Here is a 23,457-nt window from a genome sequence, read left to right on the forward strand (position 1 = left end):
TCAAAAACATTCTATTCTAAAACATTCTATTCTAAAACATTCTATTCTAAAACATTCTATTCTAAACATTCTATTCTAAAACATTCTATTCTAAAACATTCTATTCTAAAACATTCTATTCTAAAACATTCTATTCTAAACATTCTATTCTAAAACATTCTATTCTAAAACATTCTATTCTAAAACATTCTATTCTAAAACATTCTATTCTAAACATTCTATTCTAAAACATTCTATTCTAAAACATTCTATTCTAAAACATTCTATTCTAAAACATTCTATTCTAAACATTCTATTCTAAAACATTCTATTCTAAAACATTCTATTCTAAAACATTCTATTCTAAAACATTCTATTCTAAAACATTCTATTCTAAACATTCTATTCTAAACATTCTATTCTAAAACATTCTATTCTAAAACATTCTATTCTAAAACATTCTATTCTAAACATTCTATTCTAAAACATTCTATTGTAAAACATTCTATTCTAAAACATTCTATTCTAAAACATTCTATTCTAAACATTCTATTCTAAAACATTCTATTCTAAAACATTCTATTCTAAAACATTCTATTCTAAACATTCTATTCTAAAACATTCTATTCTAAAACATTCTATTCTAAACATTCTATTCTAAAACATTCTATTCTAAACATTCTATTCTAAAACATTCTATTCTAAAACATTCTATTCTAAACATTCTATTCTATAACATTCTATTCTAAAACATTCTATTCTAAACATTCTATTCTAAAACATTCTATTCTAAAACATTCTATTCTAAAACATTCTATTCTAAACATTCTATTCTAAAACATTCTATTCTAAAACATTCTATTCTAAAACATTCTATTCTAAAACATTCTATTCTAAAACATTCTATTCTATAACATTCTATTCTAAAACATTCTATTCTAAAACATTCTATTCTAAAACATTCTATTCTAAAACATTCTATTCTAAAACATTCTATTCTAAACATTCTATTCTAAAACATTCTATTCTAAAACATTCTATTCTAAAACATTCTATTCTAAAACATTCTATTCTAAAACATTCTATTCTAAACATTCTATTCTAAAACATTCTATTCTAAAACATTCTATTCTAAAACATTCTATTCTATAACATTCTATTCTAAACATTCTATTCTAAAACATTCTATTCTAAAACATTCTATTCTAAACATTCTATTCTAAAACATTCTATTCTAAAAAATTCTATTCTAAAACATTCTATTCTATAACATTCTATTCTAAACATTCTATTCTATTCTAAACATTCTATTCTAAAACATTCTATTCTAAAACATTCTATTCTAAAACATTCTATTCTATAACATTCTATTCTAAACATTCTATTCTATTCTAAAACATTCTATTCTAAACATTCTATTCTAAAACATTCTATTCTAAAACATTCTATTCTATAACATTCTATTCTAAACATTCTATTCTAAACATTCTATTCTAAAACATTCTATTCTAAAACATTCTATTCTAAACATTCTATTCTAAAACATTCTATTCTAAACATTCTATTCTAAAACATTCTATTCTAAACATTCTATTCTAAACCTTCTATTCTATTCTAAACATTCTATTCTATTCTAAACATTCTATTCTATTCTAAACATTCTATTCTATTCTAAACATTCTATTCTATTCTAAACATTCTATTCTAAACATTCTATTCTAAACATTCTATTCTAAAACATTCTATTCTAAAACATTCTATTCAAAAACATTCTATTCTAAAACATTCTATTCTAAAACATTCTATTCTAAAACATTCTATTCTAAACATTCTATTCTAAAACATTCTATTCTAAAACATTCTATTCTAAACATTCTATTCTAAAACATTCTATTGTAAAACATTCTATTCTAAAACATTCTATTCTAAAACATTCTATTCTAAACATTCTATTCTAAAACATTCTATTCTAAAACATTCTATTCTAAAACATTCTATTCTAAACATTCTATTCTAAAACATTCTATTCTAAAACATTCTATTCTAAACATTCTATTCTAAAACATTCTATTCTAAACATTCTATTCTAAAACATTCTATTCTAAAACATTCTATTCTAAAACATTCTATTCTAAACATTCTATTCTAAAACATTCTATTCTAAAACATTCTATTCTAAAACATTCTATTCTATAACATTCTATTCTAAACATTCTATTCTAAAACATTCTATTCTAAACATTCTATTCTAAAACATTCTATTCTAAACATTCTATTCTAAAACATTCTATTCTAAAAAATTCTATTCTAAAACATTCTATTCTATAACATTCTATTCTAAACATTCTATTCTATTCTAAACATTCTATTCTAAAACATTCTATTCTAAAACATTCTATTCTAAACATTCTATTCTAAAACATTCTATTCTAAAACATTCTATTCTATAACATTCTATTCTAAACATTCTATTCTAAACATTCTATTCTAAAACATTCTATTCTAAACATTCTATTCTAAAACATTCTATTCTAAACATTCTATTCTAAAACATTCTATTCTAAACATTCTATTCTAAACCTTCTATTCTATTCTAAACATTCTATTCTATTCTAAACATTCTATTCTATTCTAAACATTCTATTCTATTCTAAAACATTCTATTCTAAAACATTCTATTCTAAACATTCTATACTAAACATTCTATTCTAAAACATTCTATACTAAACATTCTATTCTAAAACATTCTATACTAAACATTCTATTCTAAAACATTCTATACTAAACATTCTATTCTAAACATTCTATTCTAAACATTCTATTCTAAACATTCTATTCTAAACATTCTATTCTAAACATTCTATTCTAAACATTCTATTCTAAAACATTCTATTCTAAAACATTCTATTCAAAAACATTCTATTCTAAAACATTCTATTCTAAAACATTCTATTCTAAAACATTCTATTCTAAACATTCTATTCTAAAACATTCTATTCTAAAACATTCTATTCTAAACATTCTATTCTAAAACATTCTATTCTAAAACATTCTATTCTAAAAAATTCTATTCTAAAACATTCTATTCTATAACATTCTATTCTAAACATTCTATTCTATTCTAAACATTCTATTCTAAAACATTCTATTCTAAAACATTCTATTCTAAACATTCTATTCTAAAACATTCTATTCTAAAACATTCTATTCTAAACATTCTATTCTTAAACATTCTATTCTAAAACATTCTATTCTAAAACATTCTATTCTAAAACATTCTATTCTAAACATTCTATTCTAAAACATTCTATTCTAAAACATTCTATTCTAAAACATTCTATTCTAAAACATTCTATTCTAAACATTCTATTCTAAAACATTCTATTCTAAACATTCTATTCTAAAACATTCTATTCTAAACATTCTATTCTAAAACATTCTATTCTAAAAAATTTCTATTCTAAAACATTCTATTCTATAACATTCTATTCTAAACATTCTTCAAACATTCTATTCTAAACATTCTATTCTAAAACATTCTATTCTAAAACATTCTATTCTAAACATTCTATTCTAAAACATTCTATTCTATAACATTCTATTCTAAACATTCTATTCTAAACATTCTATTCTAAAACATTCTATTCTAAACATTCTATTCTAAAACATTCTATTCTAAACATTATATTCTAAACATTATATTCTAAACATTCTATTCTAAAACATTCTATTCTAAAACATTCTATTCTAAACATTCTATTCTAAACCTTCTATTCTATTCTAAACATTCTATTCTATTCTAAACATTCTATTCTATTCTAAACATTCTATTCTATTCTAAAACATTCTATTCTAAAACATTCTATTCTAAACATTCTATACTAAACATTCTATTCTAAAACATTCTATACTAAACATTCTATTCTAAAACATTCTATACTAAACATTCTATTCTAAACATTCTATTCTAAAACATTCTATACTAAACATTCTATTCTAAACATTCTATTCTAAAACATTCTATACTAAACATTCTATTCTAAACATTCTATTCTAAAACATTCTATACTAAACATTCTATTCTAAACATTCTATTCTAAACATTCTATTCTAAACATTCTATTCTAAACATTCTATTCTAAAACATTCTATTCTAAACATTCTATTCTAAACATTCTATTCAAAACATTCTATTCTAAAACATTCTATACTAAACATTCTATTCTAAAACATTCTATACTAAACATTCTATACTAAACATTCTATTCTAAACATTCTATTCTAAAACATTCTATTCTAAAACATTCTATACTAAACATTCTATTCTAAAACATTCTATTCTAAAACATTCTATACTAAACATTCTATTCTAAAACATTCTATTCTAAACATTCTATTCTAAAAATTCTATTCTAAACATTCTATTCTAAACATTCTATTCTAAAACATTCTATACTAAACATTCTATTCTAAAACATTCTATACTAAACATTCTATTCTAAAACATTCTATACTAAACATTCTATTCTAAAACATTCTATACTAAACATTCTATTCTAAACATTCTATTCTATTCTAAAACATTCTATTCTAAACATTCTATTCTATTCTAAAACATTCTATTCTAAAACATTCTATTCTAAAACATTCTATTCTAAAACATTCTATTCTAAAACATTCTATTCTAAACATTCTATACTAAACATTCTATTCTAAACATTCTATACTAAACATTCTATTCTATTCTAAAACATTCTATTCTAAACATTCTATTCTATTCTAAAACATTCTATTCTAAAACATTCTATTCTAAAACATTCTATTCTAAAACATTCTATTCTAAAACATTCTATTCTAAAACATTCTATTCTAAACATTCTATACTAAACATTCTATTCTAAAACATTCTATTCTAAAACATTCTATTCTAAACATTCTATTCTAAAACATTCTATTCTAAACATTCTATACTAAACATTCTATTCTAAAACATTCTATTCTAAACATTCTATTCTAAACATTCTATTCTAAAACATTCTATTCTAAACATTCTATTCTAAACATTCTATTCTAAAACATTCTATTCTAAAACATTCTATTCTAAAACATTCTATTCTAAAACATTCTATTCTAAACATTCTATACTAAACATTCTATTCTAAAACATTCTATACTAAACATTCTATTCTAAACATTCTATTCTAAAACATTCTATTCTAAACATTCTATTCTAAAACATTCTATTCTAAAACATTCTATTCTAAAACATTCTATTCTAAAACATTCTATTCTAAAACATTCTATTCTAAAACATTCTATTCTAAAACATTCTATTCTAAAACATTCTATTCTAAACATTCTATTCTAAAACATTCTATTCTAAACATTCTATTCTAAACATTCTATTCTAAACATTCTATTCTAAAACATTCTATTCTAAAACATTCTATTCTAAAACATTCTATTCTAAAACATTCTATTCTAAAACATTCTATTCTAAACATTCTATTCTAAACATTCTATTCTAAAACATTCTATTCTAAACATTCTATTCTAAAACATTCTATTCTAAACATTCTATTCTAAACATTCTATTCTATTCTAAACATTCTATTCTATTCTAAAACATTCTATTCTAAAACATTCTATTCTAAAACATTCTATTCTAAAACATTCTATTCTAAAACATTCTATTCTAAACATTCTATTCTAAACATTCTATTCTATTCTAAAACATTCTATTCTAAAACATTCTATTCTAAAACATTCTATTCTAAAACATTCTATTCTAAAACATTCTATTCTAAAACATTCTATTCTAAAACATTCTATTCTAAAACATTCTATTCTAAACATTCTATTCTAAACATTCTATTCTAAAACATTCTATTCTAAAACATTCTATTCTAAAACATTCTATTCTAAAACATTCTATTCTAAAACATTCTATTCTAAACATTCTATACTAAACATTCTATTCTAAAACATTCTATACTAAACATTCTATTCTAAAACATTCTATTCTAAACATTCTATTCTAAAACATTCTATTCTAAAACATTCTATTCTAAAACATTCTATTCTAAAAGATTCTATTCTAAAACATTCTATTCTAAAACATTCTATACTAAACATTCTATTCTAAAACATTCTATTCTAAACATTCTATTCTAAACATTCTATTCTAAACATTCTATTCTAAACATTCTATTCTAAAACATTCTATACTAAACATTCTATTCTAAAACATTCTATACTAAACATTCTATTCTAAAACATTCTATACTAAACATTCTATTCTAAAACATTCTATACTAAACATTCTATTCTAAACATTCTATTCTATTCTAAAACATTCTATTCTAAACATTCTATTCTATTCTAAAACATTCTATTCTAAAACATTCTATTCTAAAACATTCTATTCTAAAACATTCTATTCTAAAACATTCTATTCTAAAACATTCTATTCTAAAACATTCTATACTAAACATTCTATTCTAAACATTCTATACTAAACATTCTATTCTATTCTAAAACATTCTATTCTAAACATTCTATTCTATTCTAAAACATTCTATTCTAAAACATTCTATTCTAAAACATTCTATTCTAAAACATTCTATTCTAAAACATTCTATTCTAAACATTCTATACTAAACATTCTATTCTAAAACATTCTATTCTAAAACATTCTATTCTAAACATTCTATTCTAAAACATTCTATTCTAAACATTCTATACTAAACATTCTATTCTAAAACATTCTATTCTAAACATTCTATTCTAAACATTCTATTCTAAAACATTCTATTCTAAACATTCTATTCTAAACATTCTATTCTAAAACATTCTATTCTAAAACATTCTATTCTAAAACATTCTATTCTAAAACATTCTATACTAAACATTCTATTCTAAACATTCTATTCTAAAACATTCTATTCTAAACATTCTATTCTAAAACATTCTATTCTAAAACATTCTATTCTAAAACATTCTATTCTAAAACATTCTATTCTAAAACATTCTATTCTAAAACATTCTATTCTAAAACATTCTATTCTAAAACATTCTATTCTAAAACATTCTATTCTAAAACATTCTATTCTAAACATTCTATTCTAAAACATTCTATTCTAAACATTCTATTCTAAACATTCTATTCTAAAACATTCTATTCTAAAACATTCTATTCTAAAACATTCTATTCTAAAACATTCTATTCTAAACATTCTATTCTAAACATTCTATTCTAAAACATTCTATTCTAAACATTCTATTCTAAAACATTCTATTCTAAACATTCTATTCTAAACATTCTATTCTATTCTAAACATTCTATTCTATTCTAAAACATTCTATTCTAAAACATTCTATTCTAAAACATTCTATTCTAAAACATTCTATTCTAAACATTCTATTCTATTCTAAAACATTCTATTCTAAAACATTCTATTCTAAAACATTCTATTCTAAAACATTCTATTCTAAAACATTCTATTCTAAAACATTCTATTCTAAAACATTCTATTCTAAAACATTCTATTCTAAACATTCTATTCTAAACATTCTATTCTATTCTAAACATTCTATTCTAAAACATTCTATTCTAAAACATTCTATTCTAAAACATTCTATTCTAAAACATTCTATTCTAAACATTCTATACTAAACATTCTATTCTAAAACATTCTATACTAAACATTCTATTCTAAAACATTCTATTCTAAACATTCTATTCTAAACATTCTATTCTAAACATTCTATTCTAAAACATTCTATTCTAAAACATTCTATTCTAAAACATTCTATTCTAAAAGATTCTATTCTAAAACATTCTATTCTAAACATTCTATTCTAAAACATTCTATTCTAAAACATTCTATTCTAAACATTCTATTCTAAAACATTCTATTCTAAAACATTCTATTCTAAACATTCTATTCTAAACATTCTATTCTAAAACATTCTATTCTAAAACATTCTATTCTAAAACATTCTATTCTAAAACATTTTATTCTAAAACATTCTATTCTAAAACATTCTATTCTAAAACATTCTATTCTAAAACATTCTATTCTAAAACATTCTATTCTAAAACATTCTATTCTAAACATTCTATTCTAAACATTCTATTCTATTCTAAAACATTCTATTCTAAAACATTCTATTCTAAAACATTCTATTCTAAAACATTCTATTCTAAAACATTCTATTCTAAAACATTCTATTCTAAAACATTCTATTCTAAACATTCTATTCTAAACATTCTATTCTATTCTAAACATTCTATTCTAAAACATTCTATTCTAAAACATTCTATTCTAAAACATTCTATTCTAAAACATTCTATTCTAAAACATTCTATTCTAAACATTCTATACTAAACATTCTATTCTAAAACATTCTATACTAAACATTCTATTCTAAAACATTCTATTCTAAACATTCTATTCTAAACATTCTATTCTAAAACATTCTATTCTAAAACATTCTATTCTAAAACATTCTAATCTAAAAGATTCTATTCTAAAACATTCTATTCTAAAACATTCTATACTAAACATTCTATTCTAAAACATTCTATTCTAAACATTCTATTCTAAACATTCTATTCTAAAACATTCTATACTAAACATTCTATTCTAAAACATTCTATACTAAACATTCTATTCTAAAACATTCTATACTAAACATTCTATTCTAAAACATTCTATACTAAACATTCTATTCTAAACATTCTATTCTATTCTAAAACATTCTATTCTAAACATTCTATTCTATTCTAAAACATTCTATTCTAAAACATTCTATTCTAAAACATTCTATTCTAAAACATTCTATTCTAAAACATTCTATTCTAAACATTCTATTCTAAACATTCTATACTAAACATTCTATTCTATTCTAAAACATTCTATTCTAAACATTCTATTCTATTCTAAAACATTCTATTCTAAAACATTCTATTCTAAAACATTCTATTCTAAAACATTCTATTCTAAAACATTCTATTCTAAAACATTCTATTCTAAAACATTCTATTCTAAACATTCTATACTAAACATTCTATTCTAAAACATTCTATTCTAAAACATTCTATTCTAAACATTCTATTCTAAAACATTCTATTCTAAACATTCTATACTAAACATTCTATTCTAAAACATTCTATTCTAAACATTCTATTCTAAACATTCTATTCTAAAACATTCTATTCTAAACATTCTATTCTAAAACATTCTATTCTAAAACATTCTATTCTAAACATTCTATACTAAACATTCTATTCTAAAACATTCTATACTAAACATTCTATTCTAAACATTCTATTCTAAACATTCTATTCTAAACATTCTATTCTAAAACATTCTATTCTAAAACATTCTATTCTAAAACATTCTATTCTAAAACATTCTATTCTAAAACATTCTATTCTAAAACATTCTATTCTAAAACATTCTATTCTAAAACATTCTATTCTAAACATTCTATTCTAAAACATTCTATTCTAAACATTCTATTCTAAACATTCTATTCTAAACATTCTATTCTAAAACATTCTATTCTAAAACATTCTATTCTAAAACATTCTATTCTAAAACATTCTATTCTAAACATTCTATTCTAAACATTCTATTCTAAAACATTCTATTCTAAACATTCTATTCTAAAACATTCTATTCTAAACATTCTATTCTAAACATTCTATTCTATTCTAAACATTCTATTCTATTCTAAAACATTCTATTCTAAAACATTCTATTCTAAAACATTCTATTCTAAAACATTCTATTCTAAACATTCTATTCTAAACATTCTATTCTATTCTAAAACATTCTATTCTAAAACATTCTATTCTAAAACATTCTATTCTAAAACATTCTATTCTAAAACATTCTATTCTAAAACATTCTATTCTAAACATTCTATTCTAAACATTCTATTCTATTCTAAACATTCTATTCTAAAACATTCTATTCTAAAACATTCTATTCTAAAACATTCTATTCTAAACATTCTATACTAAACATTCTATTCTAAAACATTCTATACTAAACATTCTATTCTAAAACATTCTATTCTAAACATTCTATTCTAAACATTCTATTCTAAACATTCTATTCTAAAACATTCTATTCTAAAACATTCTATTCTAAAAGATTCTATTCTAAAAGATTCTATTCTAAAACATTCTATTCTAAACATTCTATTCTAAACATTCTATTCTAAAACATTCTATTCTAAAACATTCTATTCTAAACATTCTATTCTAAAACATTCTATTCTAAAACATTCTATTCTAAACATTCTATTCTAAACATTCTATTCTAAACATTCTATTCTAAAACATTCTATTCTAAAACATTCTATTCTAAAACATTCTATTCTAAAACATTTTATTCTAAAACATTCTATTCTAAAACATTCTATTCTAAAACATTCTATTCTAAACATTCTATTCTAAACATTCTATTCTAAAACATTCTATTCTAAAACATTCTATTCTAAAACATTCTATTCTAAAACATTCTATTCTAAAACATTCTATTCTAAAACATTCTATTCTAAAACATTCTACTCTAAAACATTCTATTCTAAAACATTCTATTCTAAACATTCTATTCTAAAACATTCTATTCTAAACATTCTATTCTAAAACATTCTATTCTAAACATTATATTCTAAACATTATATTCTAAACATTCTATTCTAAAACATTCTATTCTAAAACATTCTATTCTAAAACATTCTATTCTAAAACATTCTATTCTAAAACATTCTATTCTAAACATTCTATTCTAAACATTCTATTCTAAACATTCTATTCTAAAACATTCTATTCTAAACATTCTATTCTAAACATTCTATTCTAAACATTCTATTCTAAAACATTCTATTCTAAAACATTCTATACTAAACATTCTATTCTAAAACATTCTATACTAAACATTCTATTCTAAAACATTCTATACTAAACATTCTATTCTAAAACATTCTATACTAAACATTCTATTCTAAACATTCTATTCTATTCTAAAACATTCTATTCTAAACATTCTATTCTATTCTAAAACATTCTATTCTAAAACATTCTATTCTAAAACATTCTATTCTAAAACATTCTATTCTAAAACATTCTATTCTAAAACATTCTATTCTAAACATTCTATACTAAACATTCTATTCTAAACATTCTATACTAAACATTCTATTCTATTCTAAAACATTCTATTCTAAACATTCTATTCTATTCTAAAACATTCTATTCTAAAACATTCTATTCTAAAACATTCTATTCTAAAACATTCTATTCTAAAACATTCTATTCTAAAACATTCTATTCTAAAACATTCTATTCTAAACATTCTATACTAAACATTCTATTCTAAAACATTCTATTCTAAAACATTCTATTCTAAACATTCTATTCTAAAACATTCTATTCTAAACATTCTATACTAAACATTCTATTCTAAAACATTCTATTCTAAACATTCTATTCTAAACATTCTATTCTAAAACATTCTATTCTAAACATTCTATTCTAAACATTCTATTCTAAAACATTCTATTCTAAAACATTCTATTCTAAAACATTCTATTCTAAAACATTCTATTCTAAACATTCTATACTAAACATTCTATTCTAAAACATTCTATACTAAACATTCTATTCTAAACATTCTATTCTAAAACATTCTATTCTAAACATTCTATTCTAAAACATTCTATTCTAAAACATTCTATTCTAAAACATTCTATTCTAAAACATTCTATTCTAAAACATTCTATTCTAAAACATTCTATTCTAAAACATTCTATTCTAAAACATTCTATTCTAAACATTCTATTCTAAAACATTCTATTCTAAACATTCTATTCTAAACATTCTATTCTAAACATTCTATTCTAAAACATTCTATTCTAAAACATTCTATTCTAAAACATTCTATTCTAAACATTCTATTCTAAAACATTCTATTCTAAACATTCTATTCTAAAACATTCTATTCTAAACATTCTATTCTAAACATTCTATTCTAAACATTCTATTCTATTCTAAACATTCTATTCTATTCTAAAACATTCTATTCTAAAACATTCTATTCTAAAACATTCTATTCTAAAACATTCTATTCTAAAACATTCTATTCTAAAACATTCTATTCTAAAACATTCTATTCTAAAACATTCTATTCTAAACATTCTATTCTAAACATTCTATTCTATTCTAAACATTCTATTCTAAAACATTCTATTCTAAAACATTCTATTCTAAAACATTCTATTCTAAAACATTCTATTCTAAAACATTCTATTCTAAAACATTCTATTCTAAAACATTCTATTCTAAACATTCTATACTAAACATTCTATTCTAAAACATTCTATACTAAACATTCTATTCTAAAACATTCTATTCTAAACATTCTATTCTAAACATTCTATTCTAAAACATTCTATTCTAAAACATTCTATTCTAAAACATTCTATTCTAAAACATTCTATTCTAAAACATTCTATTCTAAAACATTCTATACTAAACATTCTATTCTAAAACATTCTATTCTAAACATTCTATTCTAAACATTCTATTCTAAACATTCTATTCTAAAACATTCTATACTAAACATTCTATTCTAAAACATTCTATACTAAACATTCTATTCTAAAACATTCTATACTAAACATTCTATTCTAAAACATTCTATACTAAACATTCTATTCTAAACATTCTATTCTATTCTAAAACATTCTATTCTAAACATTCTATTCTATTCTAAAACATTCTATTCTAAAACATTCTATTCTAAAACATTCTATTCTAAAACATTCTATTCTAAAACATTCTATTCTAAAACATTCTATTCTAAAACATTCTATTCTAAACATTCTATACTAAACATTCTATTCTAAACATTCTATACTAAACATTCTATTCTATTCTAAAACATTCTATTCTAAACATTCTATTCTATTCTAAAACATTCTATTCTAAAACATTCTATTCTAAAACATTCTATTCTAAAACATTCTATTCTAAAACATTCTATTCTAAAACATTCTATTCTAAAACATTCTATTCTAAACATTCTATACTAAACATTCTATTCTAAACATTCTATTCTATTCTAAAACATTCTATTCTAAACATTCTATTCTATTCTAAAACATTCTATTCTAAAACATTCTATTCTAAAACATTCTATTCTAAAACATTCTATTCTAAAACATTCTATTCTAAAACATTCTATTCTAAAACATTCTATTCTAAACATTCTATACTAAACATTCTATTCTAAAACATTCTATTCTAAAACATTCTATTCTAAACATTCTATTCTAAAACATTCTATTCTAAACATTCTATACTAAACATTCTATTCTAAAACATTCTATTCTAAACATTCTATTCTAAACATTCTATTCTAAAACATTCTATTCTAAACATTCTATTCTAAACATTCTATTCTAAACATTCTATTCTAAAACATTCTATTCTAAAACATTCTATTCTAAACATTCTATACTAAACATTCTATTCTAAAACATTCTATACTAAACATTCTATTCTAAACATTCTATTCTAAAACATTCTATTCTAAACATTCTATTCTAAAACATTCTATTCTAAAACATTCTATTCTAAAACATTCTATTCTAAAACATTCTATTCTAAAACATTCTATTCTAAAACATTCTATTCTAAAACATTCTATTCTAAAACATTCTATTCTAAAACATTCTATTCTAAAACATTCTATTCTAAACATTCTATTCTAAAACATTCTATTCTAAACATTCTATTCTAAACATTCTATTCTAAACATTCTATTCTAAAACATTCTATTCTAAAACATTCTATTCTAAAACATTCTATTCTAAAACATTCTATTCTAAACATTCTATTCTAAAACATTCTATTCTAAACATTCTATTCTAAAACATTCTATTCTAAACATTCTATTCTAAACATTCTATTCTATTCTAAACATTCTATTCTATTCTAAAACATTCTATTCTAAAACATTCTATTCTAAAACATTCTATTCTAAAACATTCTATTCTAAACATTCTATTCTAAACATTCTATTCTATTCTAAAACATTCTATTCTAAAACATTCTATTCTAAAACATTCTATTCTAAAACATTCTATTCTAAAACATTCTATTCTAAAACATTCTATTCTAAACATTCTATTCTAAACATTCTATTCTATTCTAAACATTCTATTCTAAAACATTCTATTCTAAAACATTCTATTCTAAAACATTCTATTCTAAAACATTCTATTCTAAACATTCTATACTAAACATTCTATTCTAAAACATTCTATACTAAACATTCTATTCTAAAACATTCTATTCTAAACATTCTATTCTAAACATTCTATTCTAAACATTCTATTCTAAAACATTCTATTCTAAAACATTCTATTCTAAAACATTCTATTCTAAAAGATTCTATTCTAAACATTCTATTCTAAACATTCTATTCTAAACATTCTATTCTAAAACATTCTATTCTAAACATTCTATTCTAAAACATTCTATTCTAAACATTCTATTCTAAACATTCTATTCTAAAACATTCTATTCTAAAACATTCTATTCTAAAACATTCTATTCTAAAACATTTTATTCTAAAACATTCTATTCTAAAACATTCTATTCTAAAACATTCTATTCTAAAACATTCTATTCTAAACATTCTATTCTAAACATTCTATTCTAAAACATTCTATTCTAAAACATTCTATTCTAAAACATTCTATTCTAAAACATTCTATTCTAAAACATTCTATTCTAAAACATTCTATTCTAAAACATTCTATTCTAAAACATTCTATTCTAAAACATTCTATTCTAAAACATTCTATTCTAAACATTCTATTCTAAAACATTCTATTCTAAACATTATATTCTAAACATTATATTCTAAACATTCTATTCTAAAACATTCTATTCTAAAACATTCTATTCTAAAACATTCTATTCTAAAACATTCTATTCTAAAACATTCTATTCTAAAACATTCTATTCTAAACATTCTATTCTAAAACATTCTATTCTAAAACATTCTATTCTAAACATTCTATTCTAAACATTATATTCTAAAACATTCTATTCTAAAACATTCTATTCTAAAGCATTCTATTCTAAACATTCTATTCTATTCTAAACATTCTATTCTATTCTAAACATTCTATTCTAAAACATTCTATTCTAAACATTCTATTCTATACATTCTATTCTATTCTATTGTAAACCATTCTATTCTAACCCATTTTTAGTCATTATACAAAGTTTAAAATCAATGTTAACAAAGCCGATAGCTATTAGTCGTGTACTCTCCTGTAATGAATGAATGCGTGAATGTAGGATTGACATGAAATTCTTAAAGATAAACTAAAATGACCGAAAATGGGCTGAAATGACTTAAATAAATAAAAAGTAAATGACTTAGAATGACTTTAATGAACTTAAGGATGAATTGAATGACATTAAGAATGACTTGAATGCTTAAAAAATAACTGGAATCCTTGAAAAACAACTTGAATGATCTGGAGAATGACTTGAATGTCTTTGAGACTGACTGGTTGTAAAGTGAGTGATCATTTTACATTAAATTAATACAGAAAAGTGATCCTCCACTTTGTATCACAAAAATTATTTGATTTAGGGAATTTGAAACGTTATATTAGCTATGTGGCCAAGGAAAAGTTACAAACACAAGTACAGCATGTAGTAAGAACAGATACTACACTTTGATCTTGGCCAAAAGGCCAAGAAAAGGGTATTTATTTGCTCCCTCATCGAGCAAATTAGGCACAAGGCCGGTTTTTTTTTTTTTATGCGAGGAGTGAAGGGGAAATGGGGACCAACTCCCCGGGGAGTAGGGGAGCCGGATAGTGATAATTGGTATGAAGGGTTGCCCCTACATTGACCAAGGTCTTATATGTAGGGCTTCCCCCACATATGGTCTTTGCTTGCAGTATCTGCCGGAACAGATACTACACTTTGAGATATTAAATCCTTTATTCATGTTAAAAATACATTGAAAATCAACAATGAACAAAAAACTTATGCACATGGCCAACTCAAAAGGGAGGATTGTGGGGGTCGTTGGTCATCCTTGTCACTCCAGAACTAAACAAAATCAAAAGTTTCTCCCAGCTAGTATCTTTTTTCACCATAATACCACATTCACCCTTTCATACTGGGGGACGTCCTACTTAACTCCCAATTTTTAAAGCATTTTTTATTGACGTGTAAAAACAAAAAAACAGATAACAATAAAAATGGTACAATAATTTATGTGTGTCGAGGGCGGTGGGGGGAGGGAGAGAGAAAAAAAACAAAAAAACTTTGACCTTGGCCAAAAGGCCAAGAAAAGCTTAAAAAAATTAAGAACAGCATCTATTAACAACAGACCTTTGATCTTAACCAAAAAGCACAAAAGTGTTACCGACAGACCGACCGACGGATGGACCAACCGACGGAGTGACTTATAGAGTCGCTTGCACGCGACTAAAAATTAAAGTCAAATAGTTTTTTTTTTATTCCCTATCCAACATCGCTCAGGAGTAAAAAGAAAAAAAATGACTTTTTTATGAAGAAATGGAAATAAATTTTCTAAGCCAGACGTTAGAATTCCCTTCCTGTTTCCTGCTTTCCTATACTAAACTGCAGAAGTTTAAATGTAATGTGAATATATACCATTCGCTGGACAAAGCAGGGGAGGGTAGAGCGGTAGCTCTAGATATATCTAAGGCTTTTGACAAGGTATGGCATGAAGGTCTTCTCAGGAAAATCAGATCATACGGTATCATTTGACAAATACTCAACATAATTAAATCCTTTCTAGAGAAGAGAAAAATCCAGGTTGTCCTCTATTGTGAGCATTGCGAGGACCGCTGCGAAGAAGGTAGGCTCTCTCTACCGTGCTAGAAAGCTACTAACGCCCGAAAGTATACTGTACCTCTATAAGGGCACCATTCGCCCATGTATGGAGTATTGTTGTCATATTTGGGCTGGTGCATCTGCTACCAGCCTCTTGCTCCTAGACAAGGTTCAAAAGAGTCGCCAACCTGATAGGTCCTGAATTGTCATCTAAGCTTCAGCCTCTGTCTCATCAACAAAATGTTACATCCCTCTGCCTATTCTACAAGTATTTTAATGGTGAATGCTCCGACGAACTGCAAGCACTTGTATCTCCTCGACGTAAATACTTCCGACAAACCCGACAAGCAACTAAATCCCACCCCTACACAGTAGAGATCTCTGGATGTAAGAGAGCTTTCTACTCCAGTAGTTTCTTCCCCAGAACCACTAGATTTCAGAATTCCCTTCCAGGTCCCTGCTTCCCCAACTGTACTGACATGCAGAAGTTCAAGTGTAACGTGAATCTATATCTTGCTGCCCAACTCATAGTACTACATAGTACTCATAGTACTACATAGTACCCCTGTAGCTTAGTTCCCTGATAGTAACCCCTATATCAAAGTGACAATGTGCCTTGTTTTGGGTGAAAATGTAATAAAAAAAATTTTGAAAAAAAGTACACACAGACATTTCTTCATCTAAAAAAAAAAAAAAGTTTTTTTTTTTTTTTTTTTTTTTTTAACTCTTTTTCACTCCCAAACAAGGTATGTTGCTACTTGGAATGAAAAAGTGATATATATATATTTTCTGCAGAAGTCAAAAGAAATAACTCGTAGCATAATTACTTCCCTTTAAAGTTTAAAAATAATCGGTTTTAGTAAGAGAAAAAAAGGTATCCACTCTAAAAGTGTTCAAAGCGGGAATAAGTATCCATGTTATTTAGATTCTTCAGACTACTGTTCTCATCCTCAATGTTTTTTTTTTTTCACAATGTTTTGTTTGATGTAACGTCCGACCTTCTTCAGGTGTATCTTCTTGAACTCAGGAATCTTTCTGTCAAACTTATAACTCTGCAGAGAATTTCGAACAGAACCCTTTATTTATTTCACGGGGCTGGGGAGGGGGGTTAGCACGCTCTCATTCTGTCAGCCTAAGTAATTTGTAATTACATATTCGGTCACACACGCTGAGAATTGAACCTTGAACCTTCAGGAGAAGGTCACTTTTTCAACTGAATTTTTCCAAGTACTCTGATCACTATCATGCATTGGTTGTCTATTTCTTTTCTTTTTCTATCTATCATCCCAAACCTCCACCTCCATTGATTTCCCTTTTCTCTCTTCTTTGGTTACTTGGTTGTTTCTTTCTGTCTTCATTAAAGAAGTTTAGGTTACTTGATGAGTCACTTGACCCATCCATCTTTCAGGGAATTGGGCATTCAGCCATTCACGGAAAACAATAGCAAACTTTATCTTGCATGAAGATCAAATGTTCAATATTGTCCCAAGCACTAATTATTGGCCAAATTTCATCTCTCAACATAGTGACGTACTAATCAGTACTAAAGTTAAGCAATGATGAGCCTGGCCAGTACCAGATGGGTGACCATTTGAGACTTCCAGGTGCTGTATGATCTCTCTGCTTATCTTGGCACTGTTTCTAGTTGTCCTTTCTTTTTTTTCTTTTTTTTTTTTTTTTTTACAAGGTGGTCACCACTTATCAAGGCCCGGAAGCCACTCAGGGATAAGGGTTATTGTAAGTACAGTACGTTAGTGTGGATATTTAGAGTGTCTACTTAAGGGGGTGGTTCATCAGGAATTTGTTTACGTTGGACTTGAAGACATCCAAGTTGTAGTCAGGAGGGAAGCAGGCAGACAGAACAGAGTTCCACAGGCGTGCAGTTCTAAGAAAGAAGCTTTGTTCATGGAATCTATGTTTTGATTTAGGCATAGATAAAGAGTGGGGAAAGTTTATTACAGTGGATTCAGCTAGACGGTGTTTTTTGTAAAAGATTGGCGAGGGGTGACTAGAGATTAGAGTTCAGACGAGCACCTGCCATGGAAATAACGATAAAACGAAGATAGGCTTGCAACGTCTCTTCTGTGGGAGAGAGGTTGCAGGGAAGAGAAAAGGGCATCCCCCACTAAGCCACGAAGTCTATTTTGTACCCTTTCAAGGCAGGATAGGCTGTTTTTAGCAGCTTCTGCCAAGATATGGCAGCAGTATTCCATCCTTGGACGTACTTGGCTTGTCCTGAACTTCTTGTCACTGGACTCAAGCAATGCAGATTCAGGAGAGGTCTAGTAGGGGATTGTGCAACCCTTGCCTCACAATTAGCCACAGCTGCAGGGGGTATCCTTTGTTTTTCAAGACTGAATGGAGGCATTGATATATATATATATATATAATTTGAGGTTGCTCTTTTTCAAAAGTAGGGTAACCAGTGAAATATAACGAGGTTAAAAAAAAGCCTTCCTTTGCCGAAAGTTAATTTTCGCTCTTCATTTAGAATTCCGCTTTTGAATGTAAGGATTGTTGCCTGAAAAGGTCTCTAGTTAATAAATACTAGTAGACCGAAACATGCTCATGACTGTGTAGCAACAAACTACTGCTTATGTAAAGACAAATTTAAAATATATATACTAGCAAAAGTACCCGTCGTTGACTGGGTTCAAAAACAGCCTACAGAAAATGGACTCTGATTTATGAAAGTATGATAGGTTATGAAAAGGAAGGGTTGTAAAGAGATAGCTTCGAATTTGGGGGTATCAAAACCAAAGCAAAATATGATGAAAGTAAAAATAAAATAGATAAACCCCATAATTTATTATACCATACCTGTTCACACTGAAACACTTATCACAATATTCTGTGGATCTATATTAAAAAACCTTGTTAAACTTTGTAACATATTTCCATTCTATGGGGGCCAGGCATGAACGAACACCCCATAATTTTATTATACCATATTTCTTCAAACTGAAATATAATTATCAAAGTATGCTTATGCAGAAAAGTCTTTATTAAAGTTTGTGCCTATTTTCATTCTATGGAGGCCAGGCGCAAACGCAGACCCCACAATTTTATTATACCATCCCTATTTAAGTTAAAACGTACTTATCAAAGTATTATTATGTACATATATATCAAAAACACTTGTAAACGTTTTTGTTTTTTTTTAATTTTTAAATTTTTTATTTCCATACTTTGTGGACCAGGCACGTATGCAGACTCCACAATTTTAATGAATCATCATTATGCCAGATCAAACATACCCATTCTTGTGCCTCGATACATCTTCTATCATTATATGTGATCAGTTTTCTATAATAGTCAACCATATAGGAGCCTATTCGTGACCAGACACACACAGACGTTCAGCTTTATATTATATTTTACATATATATATATATGTGGCATTGTTTGTCTGAGGAACGGTTTCTTACAAACTCCTTTGTCAAGTTTTGGTCTACAAACTCGAGACTTGATATATAGGGGTTTTGAACCAATAGAGCAAATTCAGTTTGGTATTTAACCAGTAAAAATAGTAGCTAAGGAGTCCAAATTGAAAAAAACAAATTAAAACTTGACAGGCGTAGATCAACTTAAACATGCTCTTCTAATGCATAGGAACTATACATTTATAGGTTCGACAACATTATTTTGTAACTTTTTATATGCGTGTGCATATGGCTCAGAGTGTAATGTTTTGGTTTTGATTTTAGCTGATGGCACTCGAGTCATTTTTTTTTTTAACTTTTGAAATCACCACTATATATTGGGTACAATATAATAATCAATAGAGGATTAGCTATATAATAATAAATTAAAAATCATATTTAAGCGTATTTTATGGCTGGGCAATACCAGACAGCCTGTCAATGTATGCAATATAAAACTGTGGACCATCTAGCTGTCCTTGCTTGTTTGCTTGAATCTTATTCTTGACGATTGGCCAATTCCACCTTTAAAGAAAGGATGACAGGTAAATTTATGCGTATGGGCATGACTCAGAGGCTAAGGAATGAAGGTGGAAAATTGTAGGTTTTGATTTCGATATTAGCTATGGCACCCAAATCATATATATATATATATATATATATATATATATATAGTTTTCATCTCAGTACTATATATTAGGTTAACTATAATAATCGATAGAGAATTGTCTCTAATAATAAATATATAATTTCTGCATGAATTAAAATATCATATTTAAGCCAATCGGGCAATGCCAGGAGGTCTGCTAGTGTGTGTGTATATATATATATATATATATATATGTATATATATATATATATATATTATTCTTTCATATTTTTCTTGTAATCTTCTGCTTGTGATTGACTTTCCAAATGTCAGTGGTGTAGTTGTCAAGTTTGAATTTGACATGGCAAAATTTTTAACCAAAACGAGAGAATCTTTGAAAAAGATGGCAAAAAAAATAAACAAAAAAAAAAAATACAGAAAATCTTTGGCTTGTGAAATGTTATTTGGCGTAAAGGATTTTCATTCCAGATTCATCATCCATCCTATCTCCATCTTTCTCTCTCTCTCTCTCTCTCTCTCTCTATCTATATATATATATATATATATATATATATATATTACATGCACACACATATATGTACATATAGTAAGTTATGAAAAAAAAATATATATATATTAAACACACACACACACATATATATATATGCATGTAGTAAGTTATATATATATATACATATATATATATATATATATATATATATACACGGCATAATCGCGTTGACACACCGGTTCTCATCTGATCACCAAAGTTAAAGAACATTGAGCCTGGTTAGTACCAGATAGATGATCATTTGTGAAATCTAGGCATTCTATGTGCTCTCTGCTTATCTCGGCATTTGTTTCCAGTCATACTGTACATACACTTCATTTGCCACTGGTATTTAACAATGTCGACTCAGGAGAGGTACGGTTGGAGATTTCGCACCTCCTGCCACAAAAATTTCACGCGTAGGCACCCATAGTCTGTCAAAGACTGAAGGAGGATGTTTTTTATATATATATATATGCATATACACATGTGTGTATATAGCAAGTTGTGAAAATATATATATGGCAATTAAGCTTCACAAAATTGTCCAGGTTTCATTTTTGTAAGGAGTCGTTAGGCTAAAATGCATGGAATTAGTGTTCCTGGATGTTTATGCCGATGCATGAAATAATGGTCGAGTGGGAGAACTGCCGACTGTCAACACGACGGTTCTAGGTTCAATCCTTGGATTGGGAAAGATGCTAGTCTAGCAGCACTGATGAGTTGTGATACAACGAAACAGGACTGTATGTCAATGACTACAAATATATATATATATATACTCGTGATGGATTTATATGTATTTGTCATGATTTCAAAATGCCAAATATTTTATCTGTTTATTTTCTAATTTGCTCATATATCTACACACACACACACACACACATACATTCATAAATATACTTGATATATATTATGAAGTGTGCTCAATATCCGTGATAGAATTCATATGTTGGTTGATTTAGCTACATGTTTCAATCAAATAAAAAGTACGACTTGCGAGCCCACTTCCTTTTTTCACCTTCTTCGGGCTGATCATTAAAGTGGCAAGTCCCTTGTTTTTGTTTCTCCCTTTTCCAGTTTAATCACCCCGACAATTTTTAGTCCTATTTTTTTCTAGACATGTTCTGCAATGCATGGTCATTTTCATACATGAATATTTCTGGATTCATCATTTACCTTCCTTTCGACATGGGGTTTAATGCTGTTTGGCTTTCCTTATGCTAGGTCTCCAATGATCACGGTTGAGGGTATTGACTGTATCCATTCGTCACAGCTTTCTTTTTAGCCTCTGCAAGTACTAATATACCTCTTGCTTCTTTCAACATACCCGAACCAGTGAAGACGGTTTGCCTTTATAAGAGCATCTAGTTTTGAGCTGATCAGTTTCTCAAATCTATAATTTGGTTCCGAACGTATTCAATACGTATTTTATTTTAAAATTCAAATTTCAGTCAACGCTTCTAACACAGATAAAAAAAAAAAAAATAAAAAAAAACCTACCCTGATTTTCAAATTGCACGGCCAAGCGCAAACTTTCCGGCATTACAAAAATGACACCGCAGTTAACATCACATGCACTCTTCATTCAACTTTCTTCAACTTAACATCATGGCGATGAAAAAAAGAAAAAATATAAAAGAGTTTTACTTGAAAATATATTTCTTAAAAATGAAAACTTGTTCATTTTAATAATTTCACGTTGTAATTTGGCCTCAAACGTATTCAATATGTATTTTATTTTAAAATTCAAATATCAGTCAACGCTTCTAATAAGGATAAAAAAAACTACCCTGATATATATATATATAAAGAGAAAGAAAATTAATACTGTAGGTTGAACTTTACAATCAAAATTTATTGTTCGACTGAATACTCCAAAAAACCATTTACAGGTTGAACTTTACAATCAAAATTCAACCTACAGTTTTAATTTTCTTTCTATTATAATAAGCTCCACTCTCTATTGCATATTGAGCTTTTTTATTCGGTTGAGATTAAGCTA

General features: G+C 25.6%; 1 protein-coding gene and 1 pseudogene across 15 annotated transcripts in view; one reads left to right on the plus strand and one right to left on the minus strand.

Moving 5' to 3' along the window:
- Positions 1 to 23,457, plus strand: part of LOC145266567 (RUN and FYVE domain-containing protein 2-like) — a 328,450-nt gene that overhangs the window by 238,239 nt on the left and 66,754 nt on the right. The gene's annotated exons all lie outside the window — the stretch shown is intronic.
- LOC145266767 (U2 spliceosomal RNA) lies at positions 15,627 to 15,787 on the minus strand (annotated as a pseudogene).

This window comes from Euprymna scolopes, chromosome 41 (genome assembly GCF_053919585.1).
Source record: "Euprymna scolopes isolate OS-2025 chromosome 41, ASM5391958v1, whole genome shotgun sequence".
Classification (NCBI taxonomy): Eukaryota; Metazoa; Mollusca; class Cephalopoda; order Sepiida; family Sepiolidae; genus Euprymna; species Euprymna scolopes.